This window comes from Watersipora subatra, chromosome 7 (assembly GCF_963576615.1).
Source record: "Watersipora subatra chromosome 7, tzWatSuba1.1, whole genome shotgun sequence".
Classification (NCBI taxonomy): domain Eukaryota; kingdom Metazoa; phylum Bryozoa; class Gymnolaemata; order Cheilostomatida; family Watersiporidae; genus Watersipora; species Watersipora subatra.
In genome coordinates, this window is record NC_088714.1 from 28247103 (window position 1) to 28263804 (window position 16702).

Below are 16702 nucleotides of genomic sequence, written 5' to 3' on the forward strand. Positions count from 1 at the left end.
AATAAGGCAGACTAAGGTATACACTTGCACATTTACAGTTGCTCATTTAATGCTTATCCATGTATTCAGCAACTATTTAATCTGATGTACTAAAGATACAGAAGTGTACAAATCAAAAAAGATTCAAGATCATAAAGATAACTTCACACAATAAGGCAGACTAAGGTATTTACATATGTATTTACTTACATTTAAAATTTATGATTATTCATGCATTCAGTAACTATGTAATCAGTTATACAAAACATATACGAGATCACATGAGCTTTGAAATTAGAACTGGCTTCAAGACTGGCTGGGGAGACTTATTTTGGGTGAGATAAGATTATAAAAAATGAAGAAGTGTATTGTTTACAAATCAGTGTAATAAACTGCCTAATAGCTTGAATGGAAAAATGGAAGCAGGTTGCTAATAGATATGTCATGAACTGAACTCATAAATATAGTTATTCTTTCATTTTAACTAGCTGTAAAGGTCAAAACACACAAAGCGATTTTATCGTGTGCGTCATGAGGAGGGCGAAGATATCGCTGGTGTGTGCCTAAACACACTTGAGCGATTCACCAGCAAACGACATAGCGGGCACGCTCACAAACTACCAATAAACTTCCATATATCAGTTTCTTCGGAGTTGTTAATAAATTAAGATGAGTCAATATGGCGCCGTCTAGGCAATGACGTAAACAACTTCCGCTTTTGTTATTAAGCCTATCTCACTTTCACGGATTGTGCGCTACAAGAAGACATAAGATAAATGATTCTTGTATTTTTAACAGTAATATTCTACGATTTTTAAATATAGTTCACTTTATAGTAGATTTTTATATTTAATATATTAAATATTTGCCATTATCAAAATAGTCAACCTGTACAATGATGAACTCCAAATGTTGGTTTTCCACTGGGTATTGTGTAATTTTTGTGTTATGTTGTACAGGACTGAGAGTGCTTTTATTAAGTTTATGAACATTCAGTGTTCATTCTGATGATGTTTCAATTGTAACATAATAGCAAAAATCTGTACGTTAGTGAACATCGATAAGAAATAATTACCCGCTATAAAATTGCATTTTGGGAAAAAACAGCCAATCAAAGTGCACCTCGCTAGCAGTAAAGTTGTGATAGAGAATATTTAGCCTTATCGCTCTGCATAAGCGAGTTCTAGTGCAGATTAGCTCCACATCGCGATATGAGCTAATATATCCTAGTGTGTTTTCACCTTAAGACTGTTTATATATTCAGTTCTTCTATTATTTGTAAGGTCAACCTGAGGTCTAATCAATCTTAGACTCTCCTTGAAGAATCATCAAGACAAGAAAACCTTAGGTGAGATTTTTACTTGCTATAAACCTTACCAACTCTGATGATGTACAAAGCTTTCATGAAAAATTGTTTCATTGATCAAATGAAGTATGTGAACAGACTTTGGTCACCCAGTTTAGTTCTACATAGACTCCTAAAGCACATCTCTAAAGCATTTGGCTCTGATGAACATATTTGCAGTAAGCTCTCCACTCCAATACACTATAGACAGTTCTGAGTAAGCACCTCTGTGTTAATTTATGATTTATGCACATAACTTTGATGTTGTGAGTCAACAGTAGGCCCTATGATGTTTAGTTTAGTGCAGATATAAAAGGTCTCACTCGCCATTCACTCAGCAAAGCAGTTATTAATCTACAATCAATCTTGTTCTTTTGTATAATAATAATGTATCATACTCATTGCTGCTACTCATTCTAATGGATACGATAACTCTATTGCTCAATCACCTACTGAAAGATTATGTGATAGGACAAGTCTTGGAGTGTTTCACAGCTAGTTTGTTGCTACCTTTGTGTCTAACCTAGACAGTTTAGTGAGCTCCTCTGTCAAATAAGTTATTCTGGAAGCTACTCCTCCACCAATATTTATAAATAGGGCTAAAAATCAGTATAGTAGTAGCATAAGTGTAACCTCTTCAAAGTGGCTAAGTCACCTACACTCATCACATATGTAGGTTAACTCTACTGCTGCCAGCAGTTGACACTCAACCCAGTCTAAGTCCATCAAATGATAAACATGAATTTATTTAACTGTTGATGTATATGTACTGTTAAACTGTAGTTCTGGTAAAATGGCTAAATGGTAGAAAGATATAAAGCGGCTTTTTAGTAATGACGAGCTCACAATGTTGGTCTGTCTCTATCTAATTTTCTGGATTTTTTTGCAGAACTTACCTCTATTCTTTCGCTGTATATCTTCAACCCTCCTACTTACTCTCTCGTAGCATGGGGGGACCAGCCTTTTTGTTAGCAGTTGCTTGAGCCTTTGCACCATTATGATTTCTACTATTAAATATTGAGGGACGTAGGCTAAGTATTAAAAATATTATATTTTACTTCTGATTCACAGTAATTATCTACTGAAATTCAAACACCTTTTCAATTATCTGACTGTAGCCCTCAGTCAGGTAATTGAAATAAATATGGCTAAACGTCAGTATGCTAGTAGCACAAGTACAGTAATACTTCAACTTTGAGTGCTCCAGCGTACGAGAAACTTGAGATACGAGCCAGCTTTTGAGCAAGTTTTAGCACTAACATACAAGCCATGTTTGAGATACGAGCACGTGAGTCAGTTGCCAAGTATGCCGGAGGTGTTTTATGAGAACAGCATCACTCTGTATTTTTCAACTGCTCAGGTTATATTTTTGTACTGTGTTTTTTTTGTGCACGATTTTCAGTGAAGAATTATGTGAATTAAAAGTACTGTGCGTAGACCGAAAGTTTGCCAGTAAAATGAGAGATGACATGCAAATAAAAAGCAAATGATAACAATTATTAGACGGAAAATTATTGAAAAATATGCGAAATGTGTGTGCGTGATTGAGCTAGCTCAGCAATATGACAGAAATACATCCATAATTATCAAACAGGATTATATTCAGGGCATTTATTTAGTTCGCAAAAGGACTAACCATAGTTTCTAAACGGCGCAGCGATCTTCACGACCGCTGATGGAGAGACTGCTCAGGCATTTGATAAAAGATCAACAATTGGCCGGTTACAGCGTAACTGATAGAGGTGGAACGAGACACGAGACGTCTCGAGTATCGACCTGTCTCGTATCGGTCTCGTCTCGACTTAACTATTGCCAAACTCGAGACAGGAAATAGAACTAAAGCGCCTGCGCACGGTTGTTAAAACAGGGCTTCTTGCGGTAGCAACAACTCCATATATTGTAATGGATTGCGGGCAACTGCCTTTTAAGTTATACCCGGTCCGTTACTACCTGTTGCTACTGGTTATGTTGGCCACTGAGTCTAATCATGTAGTCCGGACAACGGCCCTGTTATTTTTTAGTTCGGTTCAGTGTCCTTAAAAACAGATGCTGGGTCGTATCTAATTACTCTTCGGATAATCCAATATAATAAATAACACTTTTGCGGGGAAAAATGTCTGTATTTTATCGTATCGTGTCTAAACACCAACTGCCTTTCATAAAATTCGGGCCTCTTTTACGTATATACTACCAATCGCGGGTAAAACTTGCCCGGACACGGAGAAACGAACGAAAGGCCGTGTCGACCCTAGTCCGTGTTCGGTTAACAATGACGTTTTGTTAGCTCAATATAAGAATATACATGTGCGTGTATACAGTAATTAATATAATTTATGAGTACAATTTAAATATAATTCACATACTACAGCTAATACACAAACAAAACTTAACATTAATGAAACGATAAGAATGAAAGTGTTATCGTGTGTTCTTTTAGTTGCGGTATTTCTTTGTAGAGCGACGGCTATCGGTTTCATTGCACATTACATTAAAAAGTAAGAACTATTCAATAGATGGTAAAATATATATGTACAAAGCAATATGTTTATAATGATTATGATCAATCAAGCTCAAAATTCTTAGAATATATAACTTCGGTATTTTAGAGCTGTTTGTGTCACTTTTGTTTACAAAAACTACATGCATATCACTATTAAAATGTTGTATTTAAATCGTTTACACCAGGTGAAAATTCAATTTAAAAAGAGTTTTATTAATTTTATATATACCAAGTAGCTAGTACTTGTGTAGTAAAATCATCACCAAATGCTCATTATTTTACTGTCTCGTGTCTCGAGTCTCGAATTTTTTCAAGACAGTGTCTCGAGTCTCGTCTCGAGCTTAAAAAACTTGTCTCGTTCCACCTCTAGTAACTGAATGATGCTATGTGAAAAGGCCGGTGCTATCTATCAAAACTATAAACATTCAGACAAGTTGGCTAGTGGTCGTACATTAACCGTTTGTGACGACAGCCGTGTTCGTCCTAATCGCAGCATGTTGAAAGGGCGACAAAGGCAAACGTCCTTAGATAGGTTCATCTTAAAACGGCCGACTAGTCGTGAAAGCGAAACAAAGGAAAGATTAGCTAACCAGCGAGAAACTTCAAACTATGAACGCCGAAGAAATTTTAATTACGTTAAGTTAAAAATGAAAGTTTGCTTTTAGGTTTGCTTCTAATTTTGTCTTTTAAGACTTTGATAAAATTCAAATTTATCAAAGTCAACTGTTGTAATGAAGGATAACTCTCTATAACTTCCTAGAATATCTCCCTCTCTGGCAAATGCTAGCGTTAGCTGCTATTGTATGTATTTAATTTTACATTTTAATTAATCACATTTCTTTGCATTATTTTTTATTTGTTGCTTTTTAAAAGCTTGTGGTAAGTTAGGAAAATAACCAACATGTTCTTTCTGTTACAATATCTTGTTTTGAGTGTTTTGTTTGCATTTTTTCGAGTATGGAAACCAATCAATATATATTTAATTGTTCCATATATAAATAAATTGCACCAACATGCGAGTAAATTGACATAAGAGCTCAGTCTCGGAACACATTAAAGATGTAGTTGCGTCAAAAATGAAATTAGGACCCATAAAAGGCTAAAACATCAGCTACAATTTGATGCCATTTTTGTCTTTGTAGACCAACCCTGTCCCTGTTGAGATATATGCGTTTGAATGAGGCCCTCTTTTAAAAAGCTCACGTTCCAGCGGGTGGCTATTTCGTGACGTCACAAGCTTGTTATCTGAAACGAAACCACAAGCGATAAATATGAGGTCGCTTCGTTAGCCAATCACGAGCGCGAAATTTTTATATAGGCCGTAATAAATGTTATCACTCGTAAAACGCGTTGTCTGTGATCTCGAAGATTCTCATCGCTAGAGAATTGATTCTCATCGTTACTGATTCAACGCGTTTCAACAATTACTAAGTTATACATAGTTTTAAAATGGCTTCAAGTTCGAGCGACCGCTACTCAGAGTTATCTGAGCAACTTTTAGTAAAAGATTACAGTAGACAGCCTATGGCCAAAGCTGACAGGCGTCAGCAGCGTTGCAGAAGCTGCAGCAGCAGCAGCTGCAGAAGAAGACAGAATGGAGGTAAATTAACTTAGAGTCTTCTATACTTTAGTAAATGTAATATTTTTTATAGTCATAAATACATATACTAATTAATAAAATGATAATTCTTTGCTATCTCCAATCATCGTTTCATAGCTTATCTGCCGTTTTACCTAGCTATAATATTTTTTTCGAATTTTCTTTGGTAAATTAGAGTCATGATTACAAATTATTTTCACTCGTAGGAAGTGGGTAAAATCGATTGATCATTGCAAATCTTTAATTTCCAGAACCAAAGCTTCGAATCGTTGGCTTGGCGTACTTGTGCCTTTATTAAATGTTTATTCGTTTTTAAAATTACACTCGCAATCTATTTAACTCCCAATTTGGAAGCTGTCAATAGATACGCTTTAGAATGACATATCTATGAATGACATATATAATGCATCTACTTTGTTTACATTTACTTGTTTTACTGATTACAGAATGTTTATGTCGTCCCACCAGCCGAAGAAGCTTTGTCATTGTGTGGAAACTGCCATAAAGGAGAAAGCGAGACTTGAATGCGTGCTGGATGATGTTTTGTTTGAGTTTGTTGCAGTAGATGAATTTTTCTTATTGTATCAGCTAATACTATGTGAGTGGCCACGACTTGATGAATATTTTTAATAAAAGCTTTATGCCGAGATGAAAATATTTTTGCTTGTAAAAATTATATAATAAAATAATATTGTTGAAGATAATGCAAAACATGATTTGCAGAATATTGTAGTGAATCGGATATGGTATATGGGTGTCCGCAGAACTGGAGAATGTGAGTTCAAATCCAGTTTGCAGCAGACTTCTCATCCTTGAAACTCTATCCCTGTCTATATTCTTTTCAAAGAGGTGGCTTGCTTATTTCAATTAATTAGCATTCGGTAAGAATACTAGTAAGAAACTAGTACGTAGGCAATAGGTAATGGGCGACATAATGTGGGCGGGGCTTATGGGAGGCTGTATATCGTTTAGATGGGTAGCTGCAGAACTGTGCTGATACAAAGACCGCGTTCTACATAAAGTGACTAGACAGAATTACCGTAGACCGGTAGAATTGGTAGTCGGTACCCAAATGTTTACACAACATTTGGAGAAAGTGAGTAGAACAAACTTTCAATTTTCGTTATTTGAGGCCTTTTAAACATTCATAATAATGCATCTGTAGCAGGATTTAAAATTTTATTCTAGCCAACACGAGCAAATACAAAATAAGATATATGCCAATAGAGCCGCGTAAGACTAGACTTTTATCGCAAATAGCCGATGTGAATACGAGAGATAGAGAGAGGTTGCCAAACGCGTGACATCATTTTTGGCGAGGCTGGGCACGTTTTTGTGGCCTGAGCGTTTTACGGCGATCAGATTTTTTCGGTTTTAATCTTCAAATATCTTGGCAATGCGATCGCGTAACACAACAACAACATATCAACTGATAGAGAAAAAAAATGCTTTCTTTTAAGATCAACTTAAATTTTGACGCAACTACATCTTTAAGCTCGTAAGTTGAAGTATGACTGTATAAGCTCTTCAAAGTGGCTGAGTCATCTACACTCATCACAGATGCAGGTTAACTCTTCACCTCAATAGTAAAAGGTTCTGTCACCAGTTTTGACACTCAATTGTGTCGAGTTTATGATTAACATTTTTTTCATTTAGGCTTGTAAACTGTAGTTCTTTTCTGTGAAATGGTAGAAAGAGATGTCAAACAGTTTTTTTAGAAATGACACGTTCACTGGCTAGCAATAGTGGTCTTTCTCTATTTTATTGTTTTGTTTCTTTTGGAGAACCTTACTCTTCTCTTCTGCTCTATATCTCCAACCCTCTTACTTTCTCATAGAAAATGCTAGTTTATATGTAGAATGTTGTCAAGCAAATTTCTTGACTGGGCAGGCTCACTCACTAGCAATGTTAGTCTGTCTATAATACTCCCTCGATTCTTTTGCGGAGTTCACCTTTTCTTTCTGTTGGATAAGTTTCACCCTCTTAGTGTCTGCTTGCATGTGAGAAAGTTAGTTTACACACATAGCGTGTCAAATTTTTATAATAGCCAGCTCTTGAGCCTGTGCACCATTGTGATTTCTACTTTTATGTATTGACTAGGTGAATGCCCAGCGTTGCTCGGGTAGTAAAAATGTTTTTTGCACACAAAGATTTTTTTTAACATATAACATCAGTTACCATTCTAACTTTCAAATTTCATATTCTGAGAATTGTTTTGTGCAGTTCAAATAAATTAAGAGAAAAAATAAAACAACTATAAAGGTGTTTAAATGTGAATGTGAAATAATCACCAAGTAATGGTTAAATAAGATCTTTTCTGCTAAAATTACCATGAAAATTTATTTGGTATGTAATTATATGATTTTAATTTGTTTTAGGGTTGGCATCATAAGTCGATAATGTAGTATAGAATGGTATAGAAACTCATAGTAGTTTTCAAAAACAAGCTCATAAAGTTCATCAAATTGTTATATGCAAATTGTTCATATTAAGAATTAGTAACAAAGCAATATATTAACCTTAGTAGCTATAGTTACCTATAGATGGTAACTTCAGTGTATTCAGGGGTGCTGATCTGCAATGAAATGTATCGTAGAGACAGATGTACCTTTGAGACAAATGTATAAAGTAAACATTGAATTGAACTTAAATCAATTTAACTTACTAAACATATACTTGAAGGAAGTTTTAGTATATATGTATTTTACTAAATTAAACTCCAACTTTCAACTAAAATTTTATCACTCATCAGTTTTCGAATTCGTTTTTGTTAAAGGCCACACGTAACGAATTATTCGATCATTCTGACCAAATTGACGAGTTTCACAGAATTCACGTATTTATTCGGCCTTATAATATCCCATAATCGTCTGAGCTGTGCATGCACACCGAATTCGTCAACGAAACGCTTTTAATTAGCTAACCTATTTTTTTAGCGAGCACGACTCTAGTAGCTTTGACAAGTGGTATAGTCCAAGACAAGTACGACGACACGCAATAAAAGTATCACCGCGATATGACTTTATACATACGATGCAACTGCCTATATGCGCTAAGGATAGCGACTGTTTTTACGACGGAGCTTTTGCTGCATAAAAAGAAATTATTATTATTGGACAAGAAACAATTTATAGCTACTAAACCATTTAAAAGAAATTACTGGATACACGATGAGAAGTTCCTGCCATGGTGAACCAACGAGAGAGAACCAACAATAGCGCATATATAGGCAGTTTCATCGTATATATAAAGTCATATCGCGGTGATACTTTTATTGCGTGTCGTCGTACGTGTCTTGGACTATACCACTTGTCAAAGCTACTAGAGTCGTGCTCGCTAAAAAAATTGGTTAGCCAATTAAAAGCGTTTCGTTGACGAATTCGGTGTGCATGCACAGCTCAGACGATTATGGGATATTCGGCCGAATAAATCTGTGAATTCTGTGAAACACGTGAATTCTGTCAGAATGAACGAATAATTCGTTACGTTTGGCCGGACCTTAACGCTGAACAGGGATAGCGAGCAAGGTATATCTCTTTCAGGCGTTGTGGGAGGGTTTTGGACGATTAGCATATTGACATTGTTGTTATTTTGCTGTAACCACTACACCAAGTGCCAAATTTTAGTTTTGAGAAATTTTTTTAAATATTGTATTGCAAAAAACAAATTTGCCCTAGTATGGCGAGAACAATGAAGCATCACGTTTCAAAGAGTTAGGCAAACAAATCTTATGACAAAGGCATAGTAACCTGTGGGCGCACTGTATTAATTAATAATTTAGCGTGCGCAATCGAGAAATGGGTATACAGTATATGGTAAAAGCGATGGAAATGGTAAGAATGGCGCAACAGCCTTGTGATTATGTTCTTGTTTACAACCTCGCGGTTACAATCTTTATGAGTTCAAATCCAGTAGGAAGCGCACTTTTCATTCTTAGATTTTAATCAGCTATAGCTAGACAGATGGACAACAAACTTTGAGATTTATTTATGTATATAGACTAGGCGAATGCTCGGCGTTGCACGTGTGTTAAAAACAGCCTATAAACAGTTGCAGATGATGTTCATTATTTGTCAATGACTAATTTGAGTAAGATAGTATCCGTATTGCTTAACTCACTAATTAGAGCCGTGAGAGTAAGCTTTAGTGACATCGCGTGTACTGCAAAGCCACTATGCATATTTTAACCCCGATAATGACTCATATCACGCATTGAGTCCATTGAACCTCATGCAGCTTAACGGGTTAGCTTGTCGCTCTGAGAATGGAAGGTTCTGAGATCAAATGTTTTGTGATATGGATTTTTAATTGCTAGATTTCAATCGCTTTAGCTGTACAGACGAATGACAAGTTTTTAGATTTATAGATTGATGGGACACAGGCTAAATATATCAGATATTAGGTTCTAACTTCTTGATTCACAATATTTTCTACATACAAATTCAAGCTCTTTGTTAATTCTGTTTTGGCTCTCCGCTACCAGAAAGTTATTAGCTGTGATTAATTACCTATTTACAGATGAATTAGCCTAAAATGTGCTTCGCAAAAAATATTTGTAGACGTTCATATAAATAACCAAAAATGGCAAAAATAGGTAGCATTTTAAAAAGATGACCAGTAGCGATGAGGTCATTTTATAATTTGACTAGAGTGATTGAGAACTGTGAAGACAACTGGTATATAATTGTTATTGTGTTCTAACTTTCAAATTGTTCTGTTATTTTAGCTGATCTCCAACTTCTGATGTGGTGAATCTTAAAAGTTTCATTACAGGCATCATGGGAAAGGGACAATCGGTGAGCTGATAACTCCAAGTCTTTGTTACTAGCATAGACAATACTAGCATGATTACTGTTATAGTCTATAGACAGTGATGACTATGGTCGTACTAGAGATGAAAGGAGCAAAAAAAACATGCCCTCTATAATAACCAGCAGTAATTTACCTGTAAACTTAAACACACCAAACTTGTAACTACACGAGTTCAAACTATTGCACCATTTTGAAACTGGATCTCAGCTTCAAAAGTCATAGTCATCCATAGAGCTCTGCTAATCTTCTAAATAGAGTTTGACCTAAGAAAAATCATCACAATAACACTAAGCCGGATTAAATTCAATACATTCCAATTTGTTTTAGACCAATGTATAGTGGTCGTCACCTTAATGATTGATATGATGACATGTTCTCTTTTTATTCTATACAAACGTGTTCTTTGCTTTCTGACTGCAGGTGCTATACATCAGAGTCATAAAGGGTAAATAGTAAAAATCTTTTTTCCACCTTAGAACAATTCACTACTAATATATTAAATATAATTGTAATCAATAATTTAAAGGCTAGAAATCCTTTGCTGATTAAAACAAAATAATTTTTACAGTTCTGATGTTTAAAGTAATAATTATCATTTCAATACTAGAACAGATATTTATTCTGATGGATAACAGAATTTTCTAATAGAAAATACAGCGATGAGAGAATAAATTCTAGCGTTGTGTAGTCTGGTGATGAGTATACGCATTGTTATTTGTCTTAACAAGGTGATGCTGTTGAGCTTACTGTTTTCACATGATGTGCCCAAGGTTAATGTATTTTTATTTTCAAAACAACCTGGTCGACATTTCGTCATGGTGGAACGAAGCGTCCTCTCTCAATTTCAGTTTAAATATTGCAGACTAGTAAGATATAGCTAAGAACAGAAGCCTTCTCTAATTTTTGATATCTCAAACTTAACAAAGTTTGAGATAGCAAAAACGCAACGTTATGTTTAGCAACAAAATCCAAACAGTAATGTAATATTCTGCATTGATTTGTGACCCTTTTAATCTTTGTTATAAGATATTGAATAGCTGCTGAATATACATTTGTGTTACTGTAAGTGCTAAGTATGCAATTATTTTTCATTATAATATATACTTTGTTAAAGGTTGACTTGCAACAAAATTCACATTACAGTTATTTGGTATCAACAGATTCACCATGTCTTACGCTGCTGTGTTGTGAGCGCAAAATATGTGGAAATGTGACTACAAGCCCTTGAAAGCTCAAAAACGAATAGTTAATCGCGGCCATCACGAAAACGCCGTAGATTAGAATCTCTTTCCAAAATGGCTTAAATGGAATGTAGTCGAGCGAGATGGCTTCTGTTTACACTTTCATACAACCTCATTCGTCGAAATATTCTCAAAAATATACTTCATGCGTTCAATAAAATCATGTCTATTGTCTGTACGCGTCTTTTTCATCATCATTGTAATGCTGTCACTTTGAGCACTGATATCTCAAAACCTACCGTGAAAATTTGTTTAATTTTTCAACCTTAACTCGAAGGAGTACATATCATTGTCTGATAAACATGACGAGCCTGTTGTTCACCTGTTATAGTTGAAAATGCGACAAAAATTATTCGCCTTGTTTGGCAAAAAAGTATGAGTCACATGATCAGATTATGACTAGAAATATAGACCAAGTCGAAACAAAACGGTAAAGTAGCGAGCATCTATATTTGATACCGGCTTTTTTGTAGAACTCGAAGTGTTTGTCATAAACTATAGTGCTATGAGAAGTTTTATATTGAGTCTTTTATTGGCCTTTCATTTCACGTGATAACATCACATGTCAAATTGATAACCAAATCGTTTGAGTACGTCAGAGAAATAAATTGATTCTAACCTACGTCGTTTTCGTGATGGTGGCGATTTACTGTTCGTTTTTGAGCTTTTAGGAGCTTGTAATCACATTTCCACATAATTTGAACCTACTACACAGCAGAGTGAGACATGGTGAATCTTTTGATACCAAATAACTGTAATGTGAATTTTGTTGCAAGTCAACCTTTAAAATGAAGAAATTATTGTATGAATTACGTATGTATGTAATGTTTATTTTTTTTAATTTGAGGCGTTTATGTTACTTGCAAATATAAACAGGCTTCAAGTTATTTATATATTCATTTTGTTGTTATATTTAGGCATTATGCTCTTGAAAACTAGAATATAAACAAAGTTGTTTGATTTAAAGATGTACTCGCATCAAATTTTAGCTAATTATATCAAAAAGTATAGGTATCATTCTACTATTTGGTATTGTTTTTGATGATTGAGGTGGCCTGACTGCTAAGATGTTTCAAGATTAACATCAACAAAACTTTATTGCTGTTGAAATGCTCAGAAAACAAAGATTTTACCTGACTTGCCTAAAATGATGTAGATAGGAGACAGCCTATTTCTATATGTCGTATTCACATCAGCTATTGCGATACAAGTCTAGTGCTACGCGGCTCCATCGGTATATATTTTATTTTGTATTTGCTCAAAATCACTACAATGAAATTCTAAATTTAGCTACAGATACATGGTTATAAAAGTCCCAAACGTCTCAAATAAGGGTAATTAAACTTTTGTCATATTAGTTTTCTCTAAATTTTATGTTAACGTCTGAGTACCAACTCTGATTCTGTCATTCTACAGTAATTAGGTCGTCGAGTGAACTTATTTCATTGGGGCTCTTGTATCAGCGAAATTCTCAGTTGAAAAATCTCACTCTCTAAAATAAGGAAGCCACATCTTGGAAAAGATTATGTTCAAATACATGGTGAAACCAACTGCATCTTCAGAGAAGTCATGTATAGTCAACGTTATCTAGTCATTATTAGTATCAATTTGCAAGGAACAACTTACTGGTCACATTTGTTTAGTTGATTTAAATACAAAACAAATGGTTTTTTGAGTTGACCAAAAGCGGGAATGCAAAACAGCATCAATTTCTTTGAAATCAACCCACTGGTTCTGGCAAAGGGTTAATGAAGTCATTCTTGCACCTGGTTGGCGGTTTGTTGCATGGACTCACCTGTTTTCATTTAGTAGTGTGGAGCATAACATTTTTTGAGTAGCTCTTATTATTTGGTTCGTTGGAATTAAGTTAGCTATGCAAAAGTACCTGTCAATACAGCTCTGATTACACTTCATAAGCCCAAATATTAGACAAAATTTTCGCACAGTGACTACGGGGCTATGATGTATTCAATATGCTCTGCAAAATATTCAATATGCTCTGTTTCGCATTATCTCCAACATGATTTTATGACATAATTTTATAAACCATAAAACTTTCATTTCACCAACAAGTTTTCATTAAAAACATCAATTCAAGTCATGGCCACTCACATAGTTTTAGCTCACATAATGGAAAAAATTACTCTATTGAAGTAAACTCAAATTCTGTATGTATCGTATCTGGATATTCTTCTTCATCTTTGCTCTTAAGATCTGTAGCTCTCAATATGTTGTATATGCAGGCTGGTAGTGATCACCACTCTGCTTTTGTGAGTCCTGCTGGGTATGTCCAAAATACCAATGATCTGTAGGTGCATGATTTCCTCTGTCTTTACAAACCATGTTGTACATCTCATGATCCTGCAGCCTTTCAGGTGATTTCAGACACTCCGCTTCTGGATACTTCTGTACTAACAAAATACTAAACTACCGGTATTGTTAGATAACTTATTGAATGTCGCTTGGAAGTGATATGACATGTAGTAAAGTTATCAGCGATAAAAATACAATCGGCTACCAAACTTACCATATTAGTGTCGGTAGGTATGAAAGGCCACTCTCAATGAACCTGGTTTTATATGGTCTGTAATTTCCTGCACTTCTGCAAGACACTTGATATCAGTCTGAAAAATGAAATGTCACATCGTGGCTTGTGCAGCACACATTCATGTCTCTCTTTCCCATGTATGACAGTTTTTACTCTGACACCACTGCTCTACTGATGTCACTACATAAGCATCCTGTAATCAATAAAACAAATTTATTAAATATATGTCATTCATCCATATGGCGTTCTAACATGTATCTACTGAAAGTTTTCACTTTGGGAGTTAGATAGATTGAGAGTGTAAAAAAAGGCATAAGTACGCCAAGCTAACAATTCAAAGCTTTGTTTCTGGGAGTTAATGATGAGCATTGATTAATCCATTTTCCTCACTTTTTACAAGTCAGAAGTGAACATAAATTCTAAATTTCTAATCATAAATCTAATTTGCTAGCTAAAACTGCCAAAGAAAATTTGAAGCAAATATTATAGCTAGGTGTAACGATAAAGTTTTGAAGTGATGATTTGTGATAGCAAAAAGCTATAATTTTATTAATTAGTAAATTTATTCAGGAGTAAAATCATTTCCTTTAGTTTAGTATATCCACCAAACCTAGCTTCCAAGTAGTTGGATTACAAGATTGCACCACCACTCCCAGCAGCTGCATCAAGAAGTGGGTCAACCCAGGAGTTCACCGAGAAAAACTCCTATGGTGCTGGGGGTGAGGAAACCAAGGACGCATCCGCCAGGACTTTCTCATCAAGAACCTCAACACCGAGGAAATGGCAAAGGGGTGCAGCAGTAGGGCCAATTACTGTCTGCACTAAAGCCCTCAAACAATCTCTCCTTGGCAAAAGGGACTCAGCTGATGCCATCTTGAAAAGCCGTATTTTGGCCGGCCCAACATGTTGCTGGTCAGAGACGTCCTACCAGAGGAGCTCCAGCCCGAAAGAGCCCGACAAGTGCTAGAGAATCAAGATAGAGGAAGCTTGCATCTACCACACTGGCCGAGACGGTTGTGTGGTATTAAATCTTCTGCAGTGTGGTATAGGAGACTCAAAGTTAAAGATAGATTTACCTCCATTCTTGTATCTTCCTCTGCAGCATAACATTGCTGGTGTATGTCAGCTCTAACCATAGGCTGTCTGCCCCAATATTTAACTATCTGATGCGCAGAAAACTCTGAGTCACCTTCACTGGAACTTGAAGCATTGTTAACATTCTATTGTTCGTCAATAAAACGGGTCAATTCAGTGTACACCATCTACTAGTTCAGTAAATTCCCTAACGACGAGAATCTTCAAGATCACAAACCACGCATTTTACTGGCTATAACATTTATTATAACTTATATAAAAATTTGTGCTGATGGTTGGCAAAAGAAGCAATCGTATATTAATCGCTCAAGGACTCTTCTCATATACTCTGACTATAAAGCACCCGGCAGAATCTGAGCATTGCAAAAAATGATCTCATTCAAGCGCTTATATCTCTGGAGAGGGCTAGTATACAAAGACAAAAATGACAACAAATTGTAGCCGATGTTTTAGCTTTTTATTGGTCCTAATTTCATTTGAATGTCTTCAATGATGCTATCACATCTTTAAATCCTGCCCGAGAAAATAGATAGAAATTTTGCTTACACAATAACAAACTAGTCAGCTTCAAGATAAATCTGTAGCTGTAATTCAAAGCTTTAGAATGATGTGTGAATTCATCTGTAGTTGTTTCCCTTGGTATTTTACTCATTTCACTTTCACCGCATTTTAACAAATATATAATAACTAGCGGAATGCCAGGCATTGCACGGATATTAAGAATCAGCTTATAAACAGTGACAGTTAATGTAGTTGCCAGCCACTTGCCATTTGTCTGGCACATTGCCAATGACTAATTTGAGTAAGCTTACTAATAAGAGTCGTGAGAGCGAGCATAGCATTAAATTACGCCATAGCGGAGAGCAGTAACATATTTTCCCCCACCTACTGACATATATCGCCCAATGAATCCATCAATCTCGCTTAGTATAATTGCTAATATATATGTTTGGCAAACAGGAGGCTCCAAGATTAAATCTTCTGCAGTGTGGATTTTTTATTCCAATATTTTAATAGCCATAGCTGGAAAAATCGATGGATACACAAACTTTGAGACTAATATATAGAGATTGATAATCTTATCAGTATAACATTAACATGTCATCTTTTTATTTTATTAACAACAGAAACAACAGCCAGTGATAAAGATAGAAGGAGAACGCGTGAGCTATGACTTGAATGCTTTTAAAAAGATGCTCAGTGATGGCCCTGGTACAGAAGACACCAAGGCATACTTGATCTGTATATCTGGAGTGTACAGGTCTGGTAAATCATTTCTGCTGAATCTCATGAAGACCTACCTTGACTACTGCAAAGAGGTAAGAGAAAGTTTGTTATTTAAACAAAATCGTGACGATAGCAAGTCATATTAAAAAATCTGGGAACTCCAGATGATTCTCATGATTGTTTTAATACTGATAGGCTGAGATAGAATAATTTTAATACCGTTGTATTCAAATTTCTGTGTGTTATCTTCTGTCCTTGAATTTTTCCTTACTTTGCTCAGTTAGTTTTGGGCTTTTCCTTAACTGTTCTTGTGACTTTTGTCTACTTAATTTTTACATTTGTTTCAATAATTTCT

The 16702-nt window shown here is 35.4% G+C and overlaps 1 long non-coding RNA gene across 1 annotated transcript; it reads left to right on the forward strand.

Annotated features, from left to right (window-relative positions):
• Positions 1–1261: 1261 nt before the first annotated feature.
• Positions 1262–16286, forward strand: LOC137399362 (uncharacterized). Its single transcript, XR_010979150.1, has 3 exons — positions 1262–1327; positions 10151–10220; positions 16248–16286. It is a non-coding gene; the product is annotated as an uncharacterized lncRNA (long non-coding RNA).
• Positions 16287–16702: the final 416 nt, after the last annotated feature.